Source organism: Phalangium opilio, unplaced genomic scaffold (genome assembly GCF_054372755.1).
Source record: "Phalangium opilio isolate 3A_F unplaced genomic scaffold, DU_Popi_V2 ptg000098l_1, whole genome shotgun sequence".
NCBI lineage: Eukaryota > Metazoa > Arthropoda > Arachnida > Opiliones > Phalangiidae > Phalangium > Phalangium opilio.
The window spans coordinates 2,200,394-2,219,946 of record NW_028324201.1 but is presented as its reverse complement, the minus strand read 5'-3'; the positions used below and the strand labels follow the sequence as shown (position 1 = coordinate 2,219,946).

Below are 19,553 nucleotides of genomic sequence, written 5' to 3'. Positions count from 1 at the left end.
CATTTAAAGATGATTATTAGAATATAACGGAAGGGAAATTTATAATATTGAAATGCTTCAATAGCATTTGGGTTAACCTCCAACGGGCTTGTGGCGCAATGGATTACGCGTCTGCCTACGGAGCAGAAGATTTAAGGTTCGAGTCCTGGCAAGCTCGGTATTAACATTTAAAGATGATTATTGGAATGTAACGGAAGGGAAATTTATAATATCGCTATGCTTCAATAGCATTTAGATTAACCTCCAACGGGCTTGTGGCGCAATGGATAACGCGTCTGCCTACGGAGCAGAAGATTCCAGGTTCGAGTCTTGGCAAGCTCGGTATTAGCATTTAAAGATGATTATTAGAATATAACGGAAGGGAAATTTAAAATATTGCAATGATAAAATAGCATTTAGATAAACTTCCAACGGACTTCTGGCGCAATGGATAACGCGTCTGCCTACGGAGCAAAAGATTCTAGGTTCGAGTCTTGGCAAGCTCGGTGTTTACTTTAATTAAAGATCTTTTATGCGTCATAAAAATGCATAAATACAATGTTTGGAAAAGTTTTTGATAGACCGAAGCAAGAGCTTGTGGCGTAATGGATAACGCGTCTGCCTTTGAAGCAGAAGATTCCAGATTCGGGCCCTGGCAAGCTCGGTATTAACATTTAAAGATGATTATTGGAATGGAACGGAAGGGAAATTTATAATATTGCAATGCTTCAATAGCATTTAGATTAACCTCCAACGGGCTTGTGGCGCAATGGATAATGCGTCTGCCTACGGAGCAGAAGATTCCAGGTTCGAGTCCTGGCAAGCTCGGTATTAACATTTAAAGATGGTTATTGGAATGTAACGGAAGGGAAATTTAAAATATTGCATTGCTTCAATAGCATTTAGATAAACCTCCAACGGGCTTGTGGCGCAATGGATAACACGTCAGCCTACAGAGTAAAAGATTCTAGGTTCGAGTCATGGCAAGCTCGGTGTTTATTTTAATTAAAGATCTTTTATGCGTCATAAAAATGCATAAATACAATGTTTGGAAAAGTTTTTGATAGACCGAAGCAAGGGCTTGTGGCGTAATGGATAACGCGTCTGCCTTCGAAGCAGAAGATTCCAGGTTCGGGCCCTGGCAAGCTCGGTATTAACATTTAAAGATGATTATTGGAATGTAACGGAAGGGAAATTTATAATATTGCAATGCTTCAATAGCATTTAGATTAACCTCCAACGGGATTGTGGCGCAATGGATAACGCGTCTGCCTACAGAGCAAAAGATTCTAGGTTCGAGTCCTGGCAAGCTCGGTATTAACATTTAAAGATGATTATTGGAATGTAACGGAAGGGTAATTTAAAATATTGCATTGCTTCAATAGCATTTAGATAAACCTCCAACGGGATTGTGGCGCAATGGATAACGCGTCTGCCTACGGAGCAGAAGATTCCAGGTTCGAGTCCTGGCAAGCTCGGTATTAACATTTAAAGATGATTATTGGAATGTAACGGAAGGGAAATTTAAAATATTGCATTGCTTCAATAGCATTTAGATAAACCTCCAACGGGCTTGTGGCGCAATGGATAACGCGTCTGCCTACAGAGTAAAAGATTCTAGGTTCGAGTCATGGCAAGCTCGGTGTTTATTTTAATTAAAGATCTTTTATGCGTCATAAAAATGCATAAATACAATTTTTGGAATAGTTTTTGATAAAACGAAGCAGGGGCTTGTGGCGTAATGGATAACGCGTCTGCCTTCGAAGCAGAAGATTCCAGGTTCGGGCCCTGGCAAGCTCGGTATTAACATTTAAAGATGATTATTGGAATGTAACGGAAGGGAAATTTATAATATTGCAATGCTTCAATAGCATTTAGATTAACCTCCAACGGGCTTGTGGCGCAATGGATAACGCGTCTGCCTACGGAGCAGAAGATTCCAGGTTTGAGTCCTGGCAAGCTCGGTATTAACATTTAAAGATGATTATTGGAATGTAACGGAAGGGAAATTTAAAATATTGCATTGCTTCAATAGCATTTAGATAAACCTCCAACGGGCTTGTGGCGCAATGGATAACACGTCTGCCTACAGAGTAAAAGATTCTAGGTTCGAGTCATGGCAAGCTCGGTGTTTATTTTAATTAAAGATCTTTTATGCGTCATAAAAATGCATAAATACAATGTTTGGAAAAGTTTTTGATAGAACGAAGCAAGGCCTTGTGGCGTAATGGATAACGCGTCTGCCTTCGAAGCAGAAGATTCCAGGTTCGGGCCCTGGCAAGCTCGGTATTAACATTTAAAGATGATTATTGGAATGTAACGGAAGGGAAATTTACAATATTGCATTGCTTCAATAGCATTTAGATAAACCTCCAACGGGCTTGTGGCGCAATGGATAACACGTCTGCCTACAGAGTAAAAGATTCCAGGTTCGAGTCCTGGCAAGCTCGGTTTTAACATTTAAAGATGATTATTAGAATATAACGGAAGGGAAATTTAAAATATTGCATTGCTTCAATAGCATTTAGATAAACCTCCAACGGGCTTGTGGCGCAATGGATAACACGTCTGCCTACAGAGTAAAAGATTCCAGGTTCGAGTCCTGGCAAGCTCGGTTTTAACATTTAAAGATGATTATTAGAATATAACGGAAGGGAAATTTAAAATATTGCATTGCTTCAATAGCATTTAGATAAACCTCCAACGGGATTGTGGCGCAATGGATAACGCGTCTGCCTACGGAGCAGAAGATTCCAGGTTCGAGTCCTGGCAAGCTCGGTGTTAACATTTAAAGATGATTATTGGAATGTAACGGAAGGGAAATTTAAAATATTGCATTGCTTCAATAGCATTTAGATAAACCTCCAACGGGATTGTGGCGCAATGGATAACGCGTCTGCCAACGGAGCAGAAGATTCCAGGTTCGAGTCCTGGCAAGCTCGGTATTAACATTTAAAGATGATTATTGGAATGTAACGGAAGGGAAATTTATAATATTGCAATGATTCAATAGCATTTAGATTAACCCCCAACGGGATTGTGGCGCAATGGATAACGCGTCTGCCTACAGAGCAAAAGATTCTAGGTTCGAGTCATGGCAAGCTCGGTGTTTATTTTAATTAAAGATCTTTTATGCGTCATAAAAATGCATAAATACAATGTTTGGAAAAGTTTTTGATAGACCGAAGCAAGGGCTTGTGGCGTAATGGATAACGCGTCTGCCTTCGAAGCAGAAGATTCCAGGTTCGGGCCCTGGCAAGCTCGGTATTAACATTTAAAGATGATTATTGGAATGGAACGGAAGGGAAATTTATAATATTGCAATGCTTCAATAGCATTTAGATTAACCTCCAACGGGCTTGTGGCGCAATGGATAACGCGTCTGCCTACGGAGCAGAAGATTCCAGGTTCGAGTCCTGGCAAGCTCGTTATTAACATTTAAAGATGATTATTGGAATGTAACGGAAGGGAAATTTAAAATATTGCATTGCTTCAATAGCATTTAGATAAACCTCCAACGGGATTGTGGCGCAATGGATAACGCGTCTGCCTACGGAGCAGAAGATTCCAGGTTCGAGTCCTGGCAAGCTCGGTATTAACATTTAAAGATGATTATTGGAATGTAACGGAAGGGAAATTTAAAATATTGCATTGCTTCAATAGCATTTAGATTAACCTCCAACGGGCTTGTGGCGCAATGGATAACGCGTCTGCCTACGGAGCAGAAGATTCCAGGTTCGAGTCCTGGCAAGCTCGGTATTAACATTTAAAGATGATTATTGGAATGTAACGGAAGGGAAATTTAAAATATTGCATTGCTTCAATAGCATTTAGATAAACCTCCAACGGGCTTGTGGCGCAATGGATAACACGTCTGCCTACAGAGTAAAAGATTCTAGGTTCGAGTCATGGCAAGCTCGGTGTTTATTTTAATTAAAGATCTTTAATGCGTCATAAAAATGCATAAATACAATTTTTGGAATAGTTTTTGATAAAACGAAGCAGGGGCTTGTGGCGTAATGGATAACGCGTCTGCCTTCGAAGCAGAAGATTCCAGGTTCGAGTCCTGGCAAGCTCGGTTTTAACATTTAGAGATGATTATTAGAATATAACGGAAGGGAAATTTATAATATTGCAATGATTCAATAGCATTTAGATTAACCTCCAACGGGATTGTGGCGCAATGGATAACGCGACTGCCTACAGAGCAAAAGATTCTAGGTTCGAGTCATGGCAAGCTCGGTGTTTATTTTAATTAAAGATCTTTTATGCGTCATAAAAATGCATAAATACAATGTTTGGAATAGTTTTTGATAAAACGAAGCAGGGGCTTGTGGCGTAATGGATAACGCGTCTGCCTTCGAAGCAGAAGATTCCAGGTTCGGGCCCTGGCAAGCTCGGTATTAACATTTAAAGATGATTATTGGAATGTAACGGAAGGGAAATTTATAATATTGCAATGCTTCAATAGCATTTAGATAAACCTCCAACGGGCTTGTGGCGCAATGGATAACACGTCTGCCTACAGAGTAAAAGATTCTAGGTTCGAGTCATGGCAAGCTCGGTGTTTATTTTAATTAAAGATCTTTTATGCGTCATAAAAATGCATAAATACAATGTTTGGAAAAGTTTTTGATAGAACGAAGCAAGGCCTTGTGGCGTAATGTATAAAGCGTCTGCCTTTGAAGCAGAAGATTCCAGGTTCGAGTCCTGGCAAGCTCGGTATTAACATTTAAAGATGATTATTGGAATGAAACGGAAGGGAAATTTATAATATCGCAATGCTTCAATAGCATTTAGATTAACCTCCAACGGGCTTGTGGCGCAATGGATAACGCGTCTGCCTACGGAGCAGAAGATTCCAGGTTCGAGTCCTGGCAATTCGGGATTAACATTTAAAGATGATTATTGGAATGTAACGGAAGGGAAATTTAAAATATTGCATTGCTTCAATAGCATTTAGATAAACCTCCAACGGGCTTGTGGCGCAATGGATAACACGTCTGCCTACAGAGTAAAAGATTCTAGGTTCGAGTCATGGCAAGCTCGGTGTTTATTTTAATTAAAGATCTTTTATGCGTCATAAAAATGCATAAATACAATGTTTGGAAAAGTTTTTGATAGAACGAAGCAAGGCCTTGTGGCGTAATGTATAAAGCGTCTGCCTTTGAAGCAGAAGATTCCAGGTTCGAGTCCTGGCAAGCTCGGTATTAACATTTAAAGATGATTATTGGAATGAAACGGAAGGGAAATTTATAATATCGCAATGCTTCAATAGCATTTAGATTAACCTCCAACGGGCTTGTGGCGCAATGGATAACGCGTCTGCCTACGGAGCAGAAGATTCCAGGTTCGAGTCCTGGCAATTCGGGATTAACATTTAAAGATGATTATTGGAATGTAACGGAAGGGAAATTTAAAATATTGCATTGCTTCAATAGCATTTAGATAAACCTCCAACGGGCTTGTGGCGCAATGGATAACACGTCTGCCTACAGAGTAAAAGATTCTAGGTTCGAGTCATGGCAAGCTTGGTGTTTATTTTAATTAAAGATCTTTTATGCGTCATAAAAATGCATAAATACAATGTTTGGAAAAGTTTTTGATAGAACGAAGCAAGGCCTTGTGGCGTAATGTATAAAGCGTCTGCCTTTGAAGCAGAAGATTCCAGGTTCGAGTCCTGGCAAGCTCGGTATTAACATTTAAAGATGATTATTGGAATGTAACGGAAGGGAAATTTATAATATTGCAATGCTTCAATAGCATTTAGATTAACCTCCAACGGGCTTGTGGCGCAATGGATAACGCGTCTGCCTACGGAGCAGAAGATTCCAGGTTTGAGTCCTGGCAAGCTCGGCATTAACATTTAAAGATGATTATTGGAATGTAACGGAAGGGAAATTTAAAATATTGCATTGCTTCAATAGCATTTAGATAAACCTCCAACGGGCTTGTGGCGCAATGGATAACACGTCTGCCTACAGAGTAAAAGATTCTAGGTTCGAGTCATGGCAAGTTTGGTGTTTATTTTAATTAAAGATCTTTTATGCGTCATAAAAATGCATAAATACAATGTTTGGAAAAGTTTTTGATAGAACGAAGCAAGGCCTTATGGCGTAATGTATAAAGCGTCTGCCTTTGAAGCAGAAGATTCCAGGTTCGGGCCCTGGCAAGCTCGGTATTAACATTTAAAGATGATTATTGGAATGTAACGGAAGGGAAATTTATAATATTGCAATGCTTCAATAGCATTTAGATTAACCTCCAACGGGCTTGTGGCGCAATGGATAACGCGTCTGCCTACGGAGCAGAAGATTCCAGGTTTGAGTCCTGGCAAGCTCAGTATTAACATTTAAAGATGATTATTGGAATGTAACGGAAGGGAAATTTAAAATATTGCATTGCTTCAATAGCATTTAGATAAACCTCCAACGGGCTTGTGGCGCAATGGATAACACGTCTGCCTACAGAGTAAAAGATTCTAGGTTCGAGTCATGGCAAGCTTGGTGTTTATTTTAATTAAAGATCTTTTATGCGTCATAAAAATGCATAAATACAATGTTTGGAAAAGTTTTTGGTAGAACGAAGCAAGGCCTTGTGGCGTAATGTATAAAGCGTCTGCCTTTGAAGCAGAAGATTCCAGGTTCGAGTCCTGGCAAGCTCGGTATTAACATTTAAAGATGATTATTGGAATGTAACGGAAGGGAAATTTATAATATTGCATTGCTTCAATAGCATTTAGATAAACCTCCAACGGGCTTGTGGCGCAATGGATAACACGTCTGCCTACAGAGTAAAAGATTCCAGGTTCGAGTCCTGGCAAGCTTGGTTTTAACATTTAAAGATGATTATTAGAATATAACGGAAGGGAAATTTATAATATTGCAATGATTCAATAGCATTTAGATTAACCTCCAACGGGATTGTGGCGCAATGGATAACGCGTCTGCCTACAGAGCAAAAGATTCTAGGTTCGAGTCATGGCAAGCTCGGTGTTTATTTTAATTAAAGATCTTTTATGCGTCATAAAAATGCATAAATACAATGTTTGGAATAGTTTTTGATAGAACGAAGCAAGGCCTTGTGGCGTAATGTATAAAGCGTCTGCCTTTGAAGCAGAAGATTCCAGGTTCGAGTCCTGGCAAGCTCGGTATTAACATTTAAAGATGATTATTGGAATGTAACGGAAGGGAAATTTATAATATCGCAATGCTTCAATAGCATTTAGATTAACCTCCAACGGGCTTGTGGCGCAATGGATAACGCGTCTGCCTACGGAGCAGAAGATTCCAGGTTCGAGTCCTGGCAATTCGGGATTAACATTTAAAGATGATTATTGGAATGTAACGGAAGGGAAATTTAAAATATTGCATTGCTTCAATAGCATTTAGATAAACCTCCAACGGGCTTGTGGCGCAATGGATAACACGTCTGCCTACAGAGTAAAAGATTCTAGGTTCGAGTCATGGCAAGCTTGGTGTTTATTTTAATTAAAGATCTTTTATGCGTCATAAAAATGCATAAATACAATGTTTGGAAAAGTTTTTGATAGAACGAAGCAAGGCCTTGTGGCGTAATGTATAAAGCGTCTGCCTTTGAAGCAGAAGATTCCAGGTTCGAGTCCTGGCAAGCTCGGTATTAACATTTAAAGATGATTATTGGAATGTAACGGAAGGGAAATTTATAATATTGCATTGCTTCAATAGCATTTAGATAAACCTCCAACGGGCTTGTGGCGCAATGGATAACACGTCTGCCTACAGAGTAAAAGATTCCAGGTTCGAGTCCTGGCAAGCTTGGTTTTAACATTTAAAGATGATTATTAGAATATAACGGAAGGGAAATTTATAATATTGCAATGATTCAATAGCATTTAGATTAACCTCCAACGGGATTGTGGCGCAATGGATAACGCGTCTGCCTACAGAGCAAAAGATTCTAGGTTCGAGTCATGGCAAGCTCGGTGTTTATTTTAATTAAAGATCTTTTATGCGTCATAAAAATGCATAAATACAATGTTTGGAATAGTTTTTGATAAAACGAAGCAGGGGCTTGTGGCGTAATGGATAACGCGTCTGCCTTCGAAGCAGAAGATTCCAGGTTCGGGCCCTGGCAAGCTCGGTATTAACATTTAAAGATGATTATTGGAATGTAACGGAAGGGAAACTTATAATATCGCAATGCTTCAATAGCATTTAGATTAACCTCCAACGGGCTTGTGGCGCAATGGATAACGCGTCTGCCTACGGAGCAGAAGATTCCAGGTTCGAGTCCTGGCAATTCGGGATTAACATTTAAAGATGATTATTGGAATGTAACGGAAGGGAAATTTAAAATATTGCATTGCTTCAATAGCATTTAGATAATCCACCAACGGGCTTGTGGCGCAATGGATAACACGTCTGCCTACAGAGTAAAAGATTCTAGGTTCGAGTCATGGCAAGCTCGGTGTTTATTTTAATTAAAGATCTTTTATGCGTCATAAAAATGCATAAATACAATGTTTGGAAAAGTTTTTGATAGAACGAAGTAAGGGCTTGTGGCGTAATGGATAACGCGTCTGCCTTCGAAGCAGAAGATTCCAGGTTCGGGCCCTGGCAAGCTCGGTATTAACATTTAAAGATGATTATTGGAATGTAACGGTTGGGAAATTTATAATATCGCAATGCTTCAATAGCATTTAGATTAACCTCCAACGAGCTTGTGGCGCAATGGATAACGCGTCTGCCTACGGAGCAGAAGATTCCAGGTTCGAGTCTTGGCAAGCTCGTTATTAGCATTTAAAGATGATTATTAGAATATAACGGAAGGGAAATTTAAAATATTGCAATGCTAAAATAGCATTTAGATAAACTTCCAACGGACTTGTGGCGCAATGGATAACGCGTCTGCCTACGGAGCAAAAGATTCTAGGTTCGAGTCTTGGCAAGCTCGGTGTTTACTTTAATTAAAGATCTTTTATGCGTCATAAAAATGCATAAATACAATGTTTGGAAACGTTTTTGATAAGACGAAGCAGGGGCTTCTGGCGTAATGGATAACGCGTCTGCCTTCGAAGCAGAAGATTCCAGGTTCGAGTCCTGGCAAGCTCGTTTTTAACATTTAAAGATGATTATTAGAATATAACGGAAGGAAATTTATAATATTGCAATGATTCAATAGCATTTAGATTAACCTCCAACGGGATTGTGGCGCAATGGGTAACGCGTCTGCCTACCGAGCAAAAGATTCTAGGTTCGAGTCATGGCAAACTCGGTGTTTATTTTAATTAAAGATCTTTTATGCGTCATAAAAATGCATAAATACAATGTTTGGAAAAGTTTTTGATAGACCGAAGCAAGGGCTTGTGGCGTAATGGATAACGCGTCTGCCTTCGAAGCAGAAGATTCCAGATTCGGGCCCTGGCAAGCTCGGTATTAGCATTTAAAGATGATTATTGGAATGTAACGGAAGGGAAATTTATAATATTGCAATGCTTCAATAGCATTTAGATTAACCTCCAACGGGCTTGTGGCGCAATGGATTACGCGTCTGCCTACGGAGCAGAAGATTCCAGGTTCGAGTCCTGGCAAGCTCGAGTTTAACATTTAAAGATGATTATTAGAATATAACGGAAGGGAAATTTATAATATTGCAATGATTCAATAGCATTTAGATTAACCTCCAACGGGATTGTGGCGCAATGGATAACGCGTCTGCCTACAGAGCAAAAGGTTCTATGTTCGAGTCATGGCAAGCTCGGTGTTTATTTTAATTAAAGATCTTTTATGCGTCATAAAAATGCATAAATACAATGTTTGGAAAAGGTTTTGATAGAACGAAGCAAGGCCTTGTGGCGTAATGTATAAAGCGTCTGCCTTTGAAGCAGAAGATTCCAGGTTCGAGTCCGGGCAAGCTCGGTATTAACATTTAAAGATGATTATTGGAATGTAACGGAAGGGAAATTTATAATATCGCAATGCTTCAATAGCATTTAGATTAACCTCCAACGGGCTTGTGGCGCAATGGATAACGCGTCTGCCTACGGAGCAGAAGATTCCAGGTTCGAGTCCTGGCAATTCGGGATTAACATTTAAAGATGATTATTGGAATGTAACGGAAGGGAAATTTAAAATATTGCATTGCTTCAATAGCATTTAGATAAACCTCCAACGGGCTTGTGGCGCAATGGATAACACGTCTGCCTACAGAGTAAAAGATTCTAGGTTCGAGTCATGGCAAGCTTGGTGTTTATTTTAATTAAAGATCTTTTATGCGTCATAAAAATGCATAAATACAATGTTTGGAAAAGTTTTTGATAGAACGAAGCAAGGCCTTGTGGCGTAATGTATAAAGCGTCTGCCTTTGAAGCAGAAGATTCCAGGTTCGAGTCCTGGCAAGCTCGGTATTAACATTTAAAGATGATTATTGGAATGTAACGGAAGGGAAATTTATAATATTGCATTGCTTCAATAGCATTTAGATAAACCTCCAACGGGCTTGTGGCGCAATGGATAACGCGTCTGCCTACGGAGCAGAAGATTCCAGGTTCGAGTCCTGGCAATTCGGGATTAACATTTAAAGATGATTATTGGAATGTAACGGAAGGGAAATTTAAAATATTGCATTGCTTCAATAGCATTTAGATAATCCACCAACGGGCTTGTGGCGCAATGGATAACACGTCTGCCTACAGAGTAAAAGATTCTAGGTTCGAGTCATGGCAAGCTCGGTGTTTATTTTAATTAAAGATCTTTTATGCGTCATAAAAATGCATAAATACAATGTTTGGAAAAGTTTTTGATAGAACGAAGTAAGGGCTTGTGGCGTAATGGATAACGCGTCTGCCTTCGAAGCAGAAGATTCCAGGTTCGGGCCCTGGCAAGCTCGGTATTAACATTTAAAGATGATTATTGGAATGTAACGGTTGGGAAATTTATAATATCGCAATGCTTCAATAGCATTTAGATTAACCTCCAACGAGCTTGTGGCGCAATGGATAACGCGTCTGCCTACGGAGCAGAAGATTCCAGGTTCGAGTCTTGGCAAGCTCGTTATTAGCATTTAAAGATGATTATTAGAATATAACGGAAGGGAAATTTAAAATATTGCAATGCTAAAATAGCATTTAGATAAACTTCCAACGGACTTGTGGCGCAATGGATAACGCGTCTGCCTACGGAGCAAAAGATTCTAGGTTCGAGTCTTGGCAAGCTCGGTGTTTACTTTAATTAAAGATCTTTTATGCGTCATAAAAATGCATAAATACAATGTTTGGAAACGTTTTTGATAAAACGAAGCAGGGGCTTCTGGCGTAATGGATAACGCGTCTGCCTTCGAAGCAGAAGATTCCAGGTTCGAGTCCTGGCAAGCTCGTTTTTAACATTTAAAGATGATTATTAGAATATAACGGAAGGAAATTTATAATATTGCAATGATTCAATAGCATTTAGATTAACCTCCAACGGGATTGTGGCGCAATGGGTAACGCGTCTGCCTACCGAGCAAAAGATTCTAGGTTCGAGTCATGGCAAACTCGGTGTTTATTTTAATTAAAGATCTTTTATGCGTCATAAAAATGCATAAATACAATGTTTGGAAAAGTTTTTGATAGACCGAAGCAAGGGCTTGTGGCGTAATGGATAACGCGTCTGCCTTCGAAGCAGAAGATTCCAGATTCGGGCCCTGGCAAGCTCGGTATTAGCATTTAAAGATGATTATTGGAATGTAACGGAAGGGAAATTTATAATATTGCAATGCTTCAATAGCATTTAGATTAACCTCCAACGGGCTTGTGGCGCAATGGATTACGCGTCTGCCTACGGAGCAGAAGATTCCAGGTTCGAGTCCTGGCAAGCTCGAGTTTAACATTTAAAGATGATTATTAGAATATAACGGAAGGGAAATTTATAATATTGCAATGATTCAATAGCATTTAGATTAACCTCCAACGGGATTGTGGCGCAATGGATAACGCGTCTGCCTACAGAGCAAAAGGTTCTATGTTCGAGTCATGGCAAGCTCGGTGTTTATTTTAATTAAAGATCTTTTATGCGTCATAAAAATGCATAAATACAATGTTTGGAAAAGTTTTTGATAGAACGAAGCAAGGCCTTGTGGCGTAATGTATAAAGCGTCTGCCTTTGAAGCAGAAGATTCCAGGTTCGAGTCCGGGCAAGCTCGGTATTAACATTTAAAGATGATTATTGGAATGTAACGGAAGGGAAATTTATAATATCGCAATGCTTCAATAGCATTTAGATTAACCTCCAACGGGCTTGTGGCGCAATGGATAACGCGTCTGCCTACGGAGCAGAAGATTCCAGGTTCGAGTCCTGGCAATTCGGGATTAACATTTAAAGATGATTATTGGAATGTAACGGAAGGGAAATTTAAAATATTGCATTGCTTCAATAGCATTTAGATAAACCTCCAACGGGCTTGTGGCGCAATGGATAACACGTCTGCCTACAGAGTAAAAGATTCTAGGTTCGAGTCATGGCAAGCTTGGTGTTTATTTTAATTAAAGATCTTTTATGCGTCATAAAAATGCATAAATACAATGTTTGGAAAAGTTTTTGATAGAACGAAGCAAGGCCTTGTGGCGTAATGTATAAAGCGTCTGCCTTTGAAGCAGAAGATTCCAGGTTCGAGTCCTGGCAAGCTCGGTATTAACATTTAAAGATGATTATTGGAATGTAACGGAAGGGAAATTTATAATATTGCATTGCTTCAATAGCATTTAGATAAACCTCCAACGGGCTTGTGGCGCAATGGATAACACGTCTGCCTACAGAGTAAAAGATTCCAGGTTCGAGTCCTGGCAAGCTTGGTTTTAACATTTAAAGATGATTATTAGAATATAACGGAAGGGAAATTTATAATATTGCAATGATTCAATAGCATTTAGATTAACCTCCAACGGGATTGTGGCGCAATGGATAACGCGTCTGCCTACAGAGCAAAAGTTTCTAGGTTCGTGTCATGGCAAGCTCGGTGTTTATTTTAATTAAAGATCTTTTATGCGTCATAAAAATGCATAAATACAATGTTTGGAATAGTTTTTGATAAAACGAAGCAGGGGCTTGTGGCGTAATGGATAACGCGTCTGCCTTCGAAGCAGAAGTTTCCAGGTTCGGGCCCTGGCAAGCTCGGTATTAACATTTAAAGATGATTATTGGAATGTAACGGAAGGGAAATTTATAATATTGAAATGCTTCAATAGAATTTGGGTTAACCTCCAACGGGCTTGTGGCGCAATGGATTACGCGTCTGCCTACGGAGCAGAAGATTTAAGGTTCGAGTCCTGGCAAGCTCGGTATTAACATTTAAAGATGATTATTGGAATGTAACGGAAGGGAAATTTATAATATCGCAATGCTTCAATAGCATTTAGATTAACCTCCAACGGGCTTGTGGCGCAATGGATAACGCGTCTGCCTACGGAGCAGAAGATTCCAGGTTCGAGTCCTGGCAATTCGGGATTAACATTTAAAGATGATTATTGGAATGTAACGGAAGGGAAATTTAAAATATTGCATTGCTTCAATAGCATTTAGATAATCCACCAACGGGCTTGTGGCGCAATGGATAACACGTCTGCCTACAGAGTAAAAGATTCTAGGTTCGAGTCATGGCAAGCTCGGTGTTTATTTTAATTAAAGATCTTTTATGCGTCATAAAAATGCATAAATACAATGTTTGGAAAAGTTTTTGATAGAACGAAGTAAGGGCTTGTGGCGTAATGGATAACGCGTCTGCCTTCGAAGCAGAAGATTCCAGGTTCGGGCCCTGGCAAGCTCGGTATTAACATTTAAAGATGATTATTGGAATGTAACGGTTGGGAAATTTATAATATCGCAATGCTTCAATAGCATTTAGATTAACCTCCAACGAGCTTGTGGCGCAATGGATAACGCGTCTGCCTACGGAGCAGAAGATTCCAGGTTCGAGTCTTGGCAAGCTCGTTATTAGCATTTAAAGATGATTATTAGAATATAACGGAAGGAAATTTATAATATTGCAATGATTCAATAGCATTTAGATTAACCTCCAACGGGATTGTGGCGCAATGGGTAACGCGTCTGCCTACCGAGCAAAAGGTTCTAGGTTCGAGTCATGGCAAACTCGGTGTTTATTTTAATTAAAGATCTTTTATGCGTCATAAAAATGCATAAATACAATGTTTGGAAAAGTTTTTGATAGACCGAAGCAAGGGCTTGTGGCGTAATGGATAACGCGTCTGCCTTCGAAGCAGAAGATTCCAGATTCGGGCCCTGGCAAGCTCGGTATTAGCATTTAAAGATGATTATTGGAATGTAACGGAAGGGAAATTTATAATATTGCAATGCTTCAATAGCATTTAGATTAACCTCCAACGGGCTTGTGGCGCAATGGATTACGCGTCTGCCTACGGAGCAGAAGATTCCAGGTTCGAGTCCTGGCAAGCTCGAGTTTAACATTTAAAGATGATTATTAGAATATAACGGAAGGGAAATTTATAATATTGCAATGATTCAATAGCATTTAGATTAACCTCCAACGGGATTGTGACGCAATGGATAACGCGTCTGCCTACAGAGCAAAAGGTTCTATGTTCGAGTCATGGCAAGCTCGGTGTTTATTTTAATTAAAGATCTTTTATGCGTCATAAAAATGCATAAATACAATTTTTGGAATAGTTTTTGATAAAACGAAGCAGGGGCTTGTGGCGTAATGGATAACGCGTCTGCCTTCGAAGCAGAAGATTCCAGGTTCGAGTCCTGGCAAGCTCGGTTTTAACAATTAAAGATGATTATTAGAATATAACGGAAGGGAAATTTATAATATTGCAATGATTCAATAGCATTTAGATTAACCTCCAACGGGATTGTGGCGCAATGGATAACGCGTCTGCCTACAGAGCAAAAGATTCTAGGTTCGAGTCATGGCAAGCTCGGTGTTTATTTTAATTAAAGATCTTTTATGCGTCATAAAAATGCATAAATACAATGTTTGGAAAAGTTTTTGATAGACCGAAGCAAGGGCTTGTGGCGTAATGGATAACGCGTCTGCCTTCGAAGCAGAAGATTCCAGATTCGGGCCCTGGCAAGCTCGGTATTAACATTTAAAGATGATTATTGGAATGTAACGGAAGGGAAATTTATAATATTGCAATGCTTCAATAGCATTTAGATTAACCTCCAACGGGCTTGTGGCGCAATGGATAACGCGTCTGCCTACGGAGCAGAAGATTCCAGGTTCGAGTCCTGGCAAGCTCGGTATTAACATTTAAAGATGATTATTGGAATGTAACGGAAGGGAAATTTAAAATATTGCATTGCTACAATAGCATTTAGATAAACCTCCAACGGGCTTGTGGCGCAATGGATAACACGTCTGCCTACAGAGTAAAAGATTCTAGGTTCGAGTCATGGCAAGCTCGGTGTTTATTTTAATTAAAGATCTTTTATGCGTCATAAAAATGCATAAATACAATGTTTGGAAAAGTTTTTGATAGAACGAAGTAAGGGCTTGTGGCGTAATGGATAACGCGTCTGCCTTCGAAGCAGAAGATTCCAGGTTCGGGCCCTGGCAAGCTCGGTATTAATATTTAAAGATGATTATTGGAATGTAACGGAAGGGAAATTTATAATATTGCAATGCTTCAATAGCATTTAGATTAACCTCCAACGGGCTTGTGGCGCAATGGATAACGCGTCTGCCTACAGAGCAAAAGATTCTAGGTTCGAGTCATGGCAAGCTCGGTGTTTATTTTAATTAAAGATCTTTTATGCGTCATAAAAATGCATAAATACAATGTTTGGAAAAGTTTTTGATAGAACGAAGCAAGGGCTTCTGGCGTAATGAATAAATCGTCTGCCTTCGAAGTAGAAGATTCCAGGTTCGAGTCCTGGCAAGCTCGGTATTAACATTTGAAGATGATTATTGGAATGTAACGGAAGGGAAATTTATAATATCGCAATGCTTCAATAGCATTTAGATTATCCTCCAACGGGCTTGTGGCGCAATGGATAACGCGTCTGCCTACGGAGCAGAAGATTTAAGGTTCGAGTCCTGGCAAGCTCGGTATTAACATTTAAAGATGATTATTATAATATAACGGAAGGGAAATTTATAATATTGCAATGCTTCCATAGCATTTAGATTAACTTCCAACGGGCTTGTGGCGCAATGGATAACGCGTCTGCCTACGGAGCAAAAGATTCTAGGTTCGAGTCCTGGCAAGCTCGGTGTTTATTTTAATTAAAGATCTTTTATGCGTCATAAAAATGCATAAATACAATGTTTGGAAAGGTTTTTGATAGAACGAAGTAAGGGCTTGTGGCGTAATGAATAAAGCGTCTGCCTTCGAAGCAGAAGATTCCAGGTTCGAGTCCTGGCAAGCTCGGTATTAACATTTAAAGATGATTATTGGAATGTAACGGAAGGGAAATTTAAAATATCGCAATGCTTCAATAGCATTTAGATAAACCTCCAACGGGCTTGTGGCGCAATGGATAACACGTCTGCCTACAGAGTAAAAGATTCTAGGTTCGAGTCATGGCAAGCTCGGTGTTTATTTTAATTAAAGATCTTTTATGCGTCATAAAAATGCATAAATACAATGTTTGGAAAAGTTTTTGATAGAACGAAGTAAGGGCTTGTGGCGTAATGGATAACGCGTCTGCCTTCGAAGCAGAAGATTCCAGGTTCGGGCCCTGGCAAGCTCGGTATTAATATTTAAAGATGATTATTGGAATGTAACGGAAGGGAAATTTATAATATTGCAATGCTTCAATAGCATTTAGATTAACCTCCAACGGGCTTGTGGCGCAATGGATAACGCGTCTGCCTACGGAGCAGAAGATTCCAGGTTCGAGTCCTGGCAAGCTCGGTATTAACAATTAAAGATGATTATTGGAATGTAACGGAAGGGAAATTTAAAATATTGCATTGCTTCAATAGCATTTAGATAAACCTCCAACGGGCTTGTGGCGCAATGGATAACGCGTCTGCCTACAGAGTAAAAGATTCTAGGTTCGAGTCCTGGCAAGCTCGGTGTTTATTTTAATTAAAGATCTTTTATGCGTCATAAAAATGCATAAATACAATTTTTGGAATAGTTTTTGATAAAACGAAGCAGGGGCTTGTGGCGTAATGGATAACGCGTCTGCCTTCGAAGCAGAAGATTCCAGGTTCGAGTCCTGGCAAGCTCGGTTTTAACATTTAAAGATGATTATTAGAATATAACGGAAGGGAAATTTATAATATTGCAATGATTCAATAGCATTTAGATTAACCTCCAACGGGATTGTGGCGCAATGGATAACGCGTCTGCCTACAGAGCAAAAGATTCTAGGTTCGAGTCATGGCAAGCTCGGTGTTTATTTTAATTAAAGATCTTATATGCGTCATAAAAATGCATAAATACAATGTTTGGAAAGGTTTTTGATAGACCGAAGCAAGGGCTTGTGGCGTAATGGATAACGCGTCTGCCTTCGAAGCAGAAGATTCCAGGTTCGGGCCCTGGCAAGCTCGGTATTAACATTTAAAGATGATTATTGGAATGTAACGGAAGGGAAATTTATAATATTGCAATGCTTCAATAGCATTTAGATTAACCTCCAACGGGCTTGTGGCGCAATGGATAACGCGTCTGCCTACGGAGCAGAAGATTCCAGGTTTGAGTCCTGGCAAGCTCGGTATTAACATTTAAAGATGATTATTGGAATGTAACGGAAGGGAAATTTAAAATATTGCATTGCTTCAATAGCATTTAGATAAACCTCCAACGGGCTTGTGGCGCAATGGATAACACGTCTGCCTTCGAAGCAGAAGATTCCAGGTTCGAGTCCTGGCAAGCTCGGTTTTAACATTTAAAGATGATTATTAGAATATAACGGAAGGGAAATTTATAATATTGCAATGATTCAATAGCATTTAGATTAACCTCCAACGGGATTGTGGCGCAATGGATAACGCGTCTGCCTACAGAGCAAAAGATTCTAGGTTCGAGTCATGGCAAGCTCGGTGTTTATTTTAATTAAAGATCTTTTATGCGTCATAAAAATGCATAAATACAATGTTTGGAAAAGTTTTTGATAGAACGAAGCAAGGGCTTCTGGCGTAATGAATAAATCGTCTGCCTTCGAAGTAGAAGATTCCAGGTTCGAGTCCTGGCAAGCTCGGTATTAACATTTGAAGATGATTATTGGAATGTAACGGAAGGGAAATTTATAATATCGCAATGCTTCAATAGCATTTAGATTATCCTCCAACGGGCTTGTGGCGCAATGGATAACGCGTCTGCCTACGGAGCAGAAGATTTAAGGTTCGAGTCCTGGCAAGCTCGGTATTAACATTTAAAGATGATTATTATAATATAACGGAAGGGAAATTTATAATATTGCAATGCTTCCATAGCATTTAGATTAACTTCCAACGGGCTTGTGGCGCAATGGATAACGCGTCTGCCTACGGAGCAAAAGATTCTAGGTTCGAGTCCTGGCAAGCTCGGTGTTTATTTTAATTAAAGATCTTTTATGCGTCATAAAAATGCATAAATACAATGTTTGGAAAGGTTTTTGATAGAACGAAGTAAGGGCTTGTGGCGTAATGAATAAAGCGTCTGCCTTCGAAGCAGAAGATTCCAGGTTCGAGTCCTGGCAAGCTCGGTATTAACATTTAAAGATGATTATTGGAATGTAACGGAAGGGAAATTTAAAATATTGCATTGCTTCAATAGCATTTAGATAAACCTCCAACGGGCTTGTGGCGCAATGGATAACACGTCTGCCTACAGAGTAAAAGATTCTAGGTTCGAGTCATGGCAAGCTCGGTGTTTATTTTAATTAAAGATCTTTTATGCGTCATAAAAATGCATAAATACAATGTTTGGAAAAGTTTTTGATAGAACGAAGTAAGGGCTTGTGGCGTAATGGATAACGCGTCTGCCTTCGAAGCAGAAGATTCCAGGTTCGGGCCCTGGCAAGCTCGGTATTAATATTTAAAGATGATTATTGGAATGTAACGGAAGGGAAATTTATAATATTGCAATGCTTCAATAGCATTTAGATTAACCTCCAACGGGCTTGTGGCGCAATGGATAACGCGTCTGCCTACGGAGCAGAAGATTCCAGGTTCGAGTCCTGGCAAGCTCGGTATTAACAATTAAAGATGATTATTGGAATGTAACGGAAGGGAAATTTAAAATATTGCATTGCTTCAATAGCATTTAGATAAACCTCCAACGGGCTTGTGGCGCAATGGATAACGCGTCTGCCTACAGAGTAAAAGATTCTAGGTTCGAGTCATGGCAAGCTCGGTGTTTATTTTAATTAAAGATCTTTTATGCGTCATAAAAATGCATAAATACAATTTTTGGAATAGTTTTTGATAAAACGAAGCAGGGGCTTGTGGCGTAATGGATAACGCGTCTGCCTTCGAAGCAGAAGATTCCAGGTTCGAGTCCTGGCAAGCTCGGTTTTAACATTTAAAGATGATTATTAGAATATAACGGAAGGGAAATTTATAATATTGCAATGATTCAATAGCATTTAGATTAACCTCCAACGGGATTGTGGCGCAATGGATAACGCGTCTGCCTACAGAGC

General features: G+C 39.5%; 42 non-coding genes across 42 annotated transcripts; all 42 read left to right on the top strand.

Moving 5' to 3' along the window:
- The first annotated feature begins 248 nt into the window (after positions 1 to 248).
- Positions 249 to 321, top strand: TRNAR-ACG (transfer RNA arginine (anticodon ACG)). Its single transcript has one exon. It is a non-coding gene; the product is annotated as a tRNA-Arg (tRNA).
- Positions 322 to 734: 413 nt separating this feature from the next.
- Positions 735 to 807, top strand: TRNAR-ACG (transfer RNA arginine (anticodon ACG)). The gene has a single exon. It is a non-coding gene; the product is annotated as a tRNA-Arg (tRNA).
- A 249-nt stretch (positions 808 to 1,056) lies between these two features.
- On the top strand, positions 1,057 to 1,129 carry TRNAR-UCG (transfer RNA arginine (anticodon UCG)). The gene has a single exon. It is a non-coding gene; the product is annotated as a tRNA-Arg (tRNA).
- A 255-nt stretch (positions 1,130 to 1,384) lies between these two features.
- TRNAR-ACG (transfer RNA arginine (anticodon ACG)) lies at positions 1,385 to 1,457 on the top strand. Its single transcript has one exon. It is a non-coding gene; the product is annotated as a tRNA-Arg (tRNA).
- A 249-nt stretch (positions 1,458 to 1,706) lies between these two features.
- Positions 1,707 to 1,779, top strand: TRNAR-UCG (transfer RNA arginine (anticodon UCG)). The gene has a single exon. It is a non-coding gene; the product is annotated as a tRNA-Arg (tRNA).
- Positions 1,780 to 1,870: 91 nt separating this feature from the next.
- Positions 1,871 to 1,943, top strand: TRNAR-ACG (transfer RNA arginine (anticodon ACG)). Its single transcript has one exon. It is a non-coding gene; the product is annotated as a tRNA-Arg (tRNA).
- Positions 1,944 to 2,684: 741 nt separating this feature from the next.
- TRNAR-ACG (transfer RNA arginine (anticodon ACG)) lies at positions 2,685 to 2,757 on the top strand. The gene has a single exon. It is a non-coding gene; the product is annotated as a tRNA-Arg (tRNA).
- Positions 2,758 to 3,170: 413 nt separating this feature from the next.
- On the top strand, positions 3,171 to 3,243 carry TRNAR-UCG (transfer RNA arginine (anticodon UCG)). Its single transcript has one exon. It is a non-coding gene; the product is annotated as a tRNA-Arg (tRNA).
- A 91-nt stretch (positions 3,244 to 3,334) lies between these two features.
- Positions 3,335 to 3,407, top strand: TRNAR-ACG (transfer RNA arginine (anticodon ACG)). The gene has a single exon. It is a non-coding gene; the product is annotated as a tRNA-Arg (tRNA).
- Positions 3,408 to 3,498: 91 nt separating this feature from the next.
- TRNAR-ACG (transfer RNA arginine (anticodon ACG)) lies at positions 3,499 to 3,571 on the top strand. Its single transcript has one exon. It is a non-coding gene; the product is annotated as a tRNA-Arg (tRNA).
- A 91-nt stretch (positions 3,572 to 3,662) lies between these two features.
- On the top strand, positions 3,663 to 3,735 carry TRNAR-ACG (transfer RNA arginine (anticodon ACG)). Its single transcript has one exon. It is a non-coding gene; the product is annotated as a tRNA-Arg (tRNA).
- Positions 3,736 to 3,984: 249 nt separating this feature from the next.
- Positions 3,985 to 4,057, top strand: TRNAR-UCG (transfer RNA arginine (anticodon UCG)). Its single transcript has one exon. It is a non-coding gene; the product is annotated as a tRNA-Arg (tRNA).
- A 249-nt stretch (positions 4,058 to 4,306) lies between these two features.
- On the top strand, positions 4,307 to 4,379 carry TRNAR-UCG (transfer RNA arginine (anticodon UCG)). Its single transcript has one exon. It is a non-coding gene; the product is annotated as a tRNA-Arg (tRNA).
- A 1,383-nt stretch (positions 4,380 to 5,762) lies between these two features.
- TRNAR-ACG (transfer RNA arginine (anticodon ACG)) lies at positions 5,763 to 5,835 on the top strand. The gene has a single exon. It is a non-coding gene; the product is annotated as a tRNA-Arg (tRNA).
- A 413-nt stretch (positions 5,836 to 6,248) lies between these two features.
- TRNAR-ACG (transfer RNA arginine (anticodon ACG)) lies at positions 6,249 to 6,321 on the top strand. The gene has a single exon. It is a non-coding gene; the product is annotated as a tRNA-Arg (tRNA).
- A 1,706-nt stretch (positions 6,322 to 8,027) lies between these two features.
- On the top strand, positions 8,028 to 8,100 carry TRNAR-UCG (transfer RNA arginine (anticodon UCG)). The gene has a single exon. It is a non-coding gene; the product is annotated as a tRNA-Arg (tRNA).
- A 412-nt stretch (positions 8,101 to 8,512) lies between these two features.
- On the top strand, positions 8,513 to 8,585 carry TRNAR-UCG (transfer RNA arginine (anticodon UCG)). The gene has a single exon. It is a non-coding gene; the product is annotated as a tRNA-Arg (tRNA).
- Positions 8,586 to 8,676: 91 nt separating this feature from the next.
- TRNAR-ACG (transfer RNA arginine (anticodon ACG)) lies at positions 8,677 to 8,749 on the top strand. The gene has a single exon. It is a non-coding gene; the product is annotated as a tRNA-Arg (tRNA).
- Positions 8,750 to 8,998: 249 nt separating this feature from the next.
- TRNAR-UCG (transfer RNA arginine (anticodon UCG)) lies at positions 8,999 to 9,071 on the top strand. The gene has a single exon. It is a non-coding gene; the product is annotated as a tRNA-Arg (tRNA).
- A 412-nt stretch (positions 9,072 to 9,483) lies between these two features.
- Positions 9,484 to 9,556, top strand: TRNAR-ACG (transfer RNA arginine (anticodon ACG)). The gene has a single exon. It is a non-coding gene; the product is annotated as a tRNA-Arg (tRNA).
- A 1,219-nt stretch (positions 9,557 to 10,775) lies between these two features.
- On the top strand, positions 10,776 to 10,848 carry TRNAR-UCG (transfer RNA arginine (anticodon UCG)). The gene has a single exon. It is a non-coding gene; the product is annotated as a tRNA-Arg (tRNA).
- Positions 10,849 to 10,939: 91 nt separating this feature from the next.
- TRNAR-ACG (transfer RNA arginine (anticodon ACG)) lies at positions 10,940 to 11,012 on the top strand. The gene has a single exon. It is a non-coding gene; the product is annotated as a tRNA-Arg (tRNA).
- A 249-nt stretch (positions 11,013 to 11,261) lies between these two features.
- Positions 11,262 to 11,334, top strand: TRNAR-UCG (transfer RNA arginine (anticodon UCG)). The gene has a single exon. It is a non-coding gene; the product is annotated as a tRNA-Arg (tRNA).
- A 412-nt stretch (positions 11,335 to 11,746) lies between these two features.
- Positions 11,747 to 11,819, top strand: TRNAR-ACG (transfer RNA arginine (anticodon ACG)). The gene has a single exon. It is a non-coding gene; the product is annotated as a tRNA-Arg (tRNA).
- Positions 11,820 to 13,039: 1,220 nt separating this feature from the next.
- TRNAR-UCG (transfer RNA arginine (anticodon UCG)) lies at positions 13,040 to 13,112 on the top strand. The gene has a single exon. It is a non-coding gene; the product is annotated as a tRNA-Arg (tRNA).
- A 576-nt stretch (positions 13,113 to 13,688) lies between these two features.
- On the top strand, positions 13,689 to 13,761 carry TRNAR-UCG (transfer RNA arginine (anticodon UCG)). The gene has a single exon. It is a non-coding gene; the product is annotated as a tRNA-Arg (tRNA).
- Positions 13,762 to 13,852: 91 nt separating this feature from the next.
- On the top strand, positions 13,853 to 13,925 carry TRNAR-ACG (transfer RNA arginine (anticodon ACG)). The gene has a single exon. It is a non-coding gene; the product is annotated as a tRNA-Arg (tRNA).
- A 412-nt stretch (positions 13,926 to 14,337) lies between these two features.
- Positions 14,338 to 14,410, top strand: TRNAR-ACG (transfer RNA arginine (anticodon ACG)). The gene has a single exon. It is a non-coding gene; the product is annotated as a tRNA-Arg (tRNA).
- A 249-nt stretch (positions 14,411 to 14,659) lies between these two features.
- Positions 14,660 to 14,732, top strand: TRNAR-UCG (transfer RNA arginine (anticodon UCG)). The gene has a single exon. It is a non-coding gene; the product is annotated as a tRNA-Arg (tRNA).
- Positions 14,733 to 15,145: 413 nt separating this feature from the next.
- TRNAR-ACG (transfer RNA arginine (anticodon ACG)) lies at positions 15,146 to 15,218 on the top strand. Its single transcript has one exon. It is a non-coding gene; the product is annotated as a tRNA-Arg (tRNA).
- A 249-nt stretch (positions 15,219 to 15,467) lies between these two features.
- TRNAR-UCG (transfer RNA arginine (anticodon UCG)) lies at positions 15,468 to 15,540 on the top strand. Its single transcript has one exon. It is a non-coding gene; the product is annotated as a tRNA-Arg (tRNA).
- A 577-nt stretch (positions 15,541 to 16,117) lies between these two features.
- TRNAR-ACG (transfer RNA arginine (anticodon ACG)) lies at positions 16,118 to 16,190 on the top strand. Its single transcript has one exon. It is a non-coding gene; the product is annotated as a tRNA-Arg (tRNA).
- A 407-nt stretch (positions 16,191 to 16,597) lies between these two features.
- On the top strand, positions 16,598 to 16,670 carry TRNAR-UCG (transfer RNA arginine (anticodon UCG)). The gene has a single exon. It is a non-coding gene; the product is annotated as a tRNA-Arg (tRNA).
- Positions 16,671 to 16,761: 91 nt separating this feature from the next.
- TRNAR-ACG (transfer RNA arginine (anticodon ACG)) lies at positions 16,762 to 16,834 on the top strand. Its single transcript has one exon. It is a non-coding gene; the product is annotated as a tRNA-Arg (tRNA).
- A 249-nt stretch (positions 16,835 to 17,083) lies between these two features.
- TRNAR-UCG (transfer RNA arginine (anticodon UCG)) lies at positions 17,084 to 17,156 on the top strand. Its single transcript has one exon. It is a non-coding gene; the product is annotated as a tRNA-Arg (tRNA).
- A 249-nt stretch (positions 17,157 to 17,405) lies between these two features.
- Positions 17,406 to 17,478, top strand: TRNAR-UCG (transfer RNA arginine (anticodon UCG)). The gene has a single exon. It is a non-coding gene; the product is annotated as a tRNA-Arg (tRNA).
- Positions 17,479 to 17,569: 91 nt separating this feature from the next.
- TRNAR-ACG (transfer RNA arginine (anticodon ACG)) lies at positions 17,570 to 17,642 on the top strand. The gene has a single exon. It is a non-coding gene; the product is annotated as a tRNA-Arg (tRNA).
- Positions 17,643 to 17,733: 91 nt separating this feature from the next.
- TRNAR-UCG (transfer RNA arginine (anticodon UCG)) lies at positions 17,734 to 17,806 on the top strand. Its single transcript has one exon. It is a non-coding gene; the product is annotated as a tRNA-Arg (tRNA).
- A 577-nt stretch (positions 17,807 to 18,383) lies between these two features.
- TRNAR-ACG (transfer RNA arginine (anticodon ACG)) lies at positions 18,384 to 18,456 on the top strand. Its single transcript has one exon. It is a non-coding gene; the product is annotated as a tRNA-Arg (tRNA).
- A 407-nt stretch (positions 18,457 to 18,863) lies between these two features.
- On the top strand, positions 18,864 to 18,936 carry TRNAR-UCG (transfer RNA arginine (anticodon UCG)). Its single transcript has one exon. It is a non-coding gene; the product is annotated as a tRNA-Arg (tRNA).
- Positions 18,937 to 19,027: 91 nt separating this feature from the next.
- On the top strand, positions 19,028 to 19,100 carry TRNAR-ACG (transfer RNA arginine (anticodon ACG)). Its single transcript has one exon. It is a non-coding gene; the product is annotated as a tRNA-Arg (tRNA).
- A 249-nt stretch (positions 19,101 to 19,349) lies between these two features.
- On the top strand, positions 19,350 to 19,422 carry TRNAR-UCG (transfer RNA arginine (anticodon UCG)). Its single transcript has one exon. It is a non-coding gene; the product is annotated as a tRNA-Arg (tRNA).
- The last annotated feature ends 131 nt before the right edge of the window (positions 19,423 to 19,553 follow it).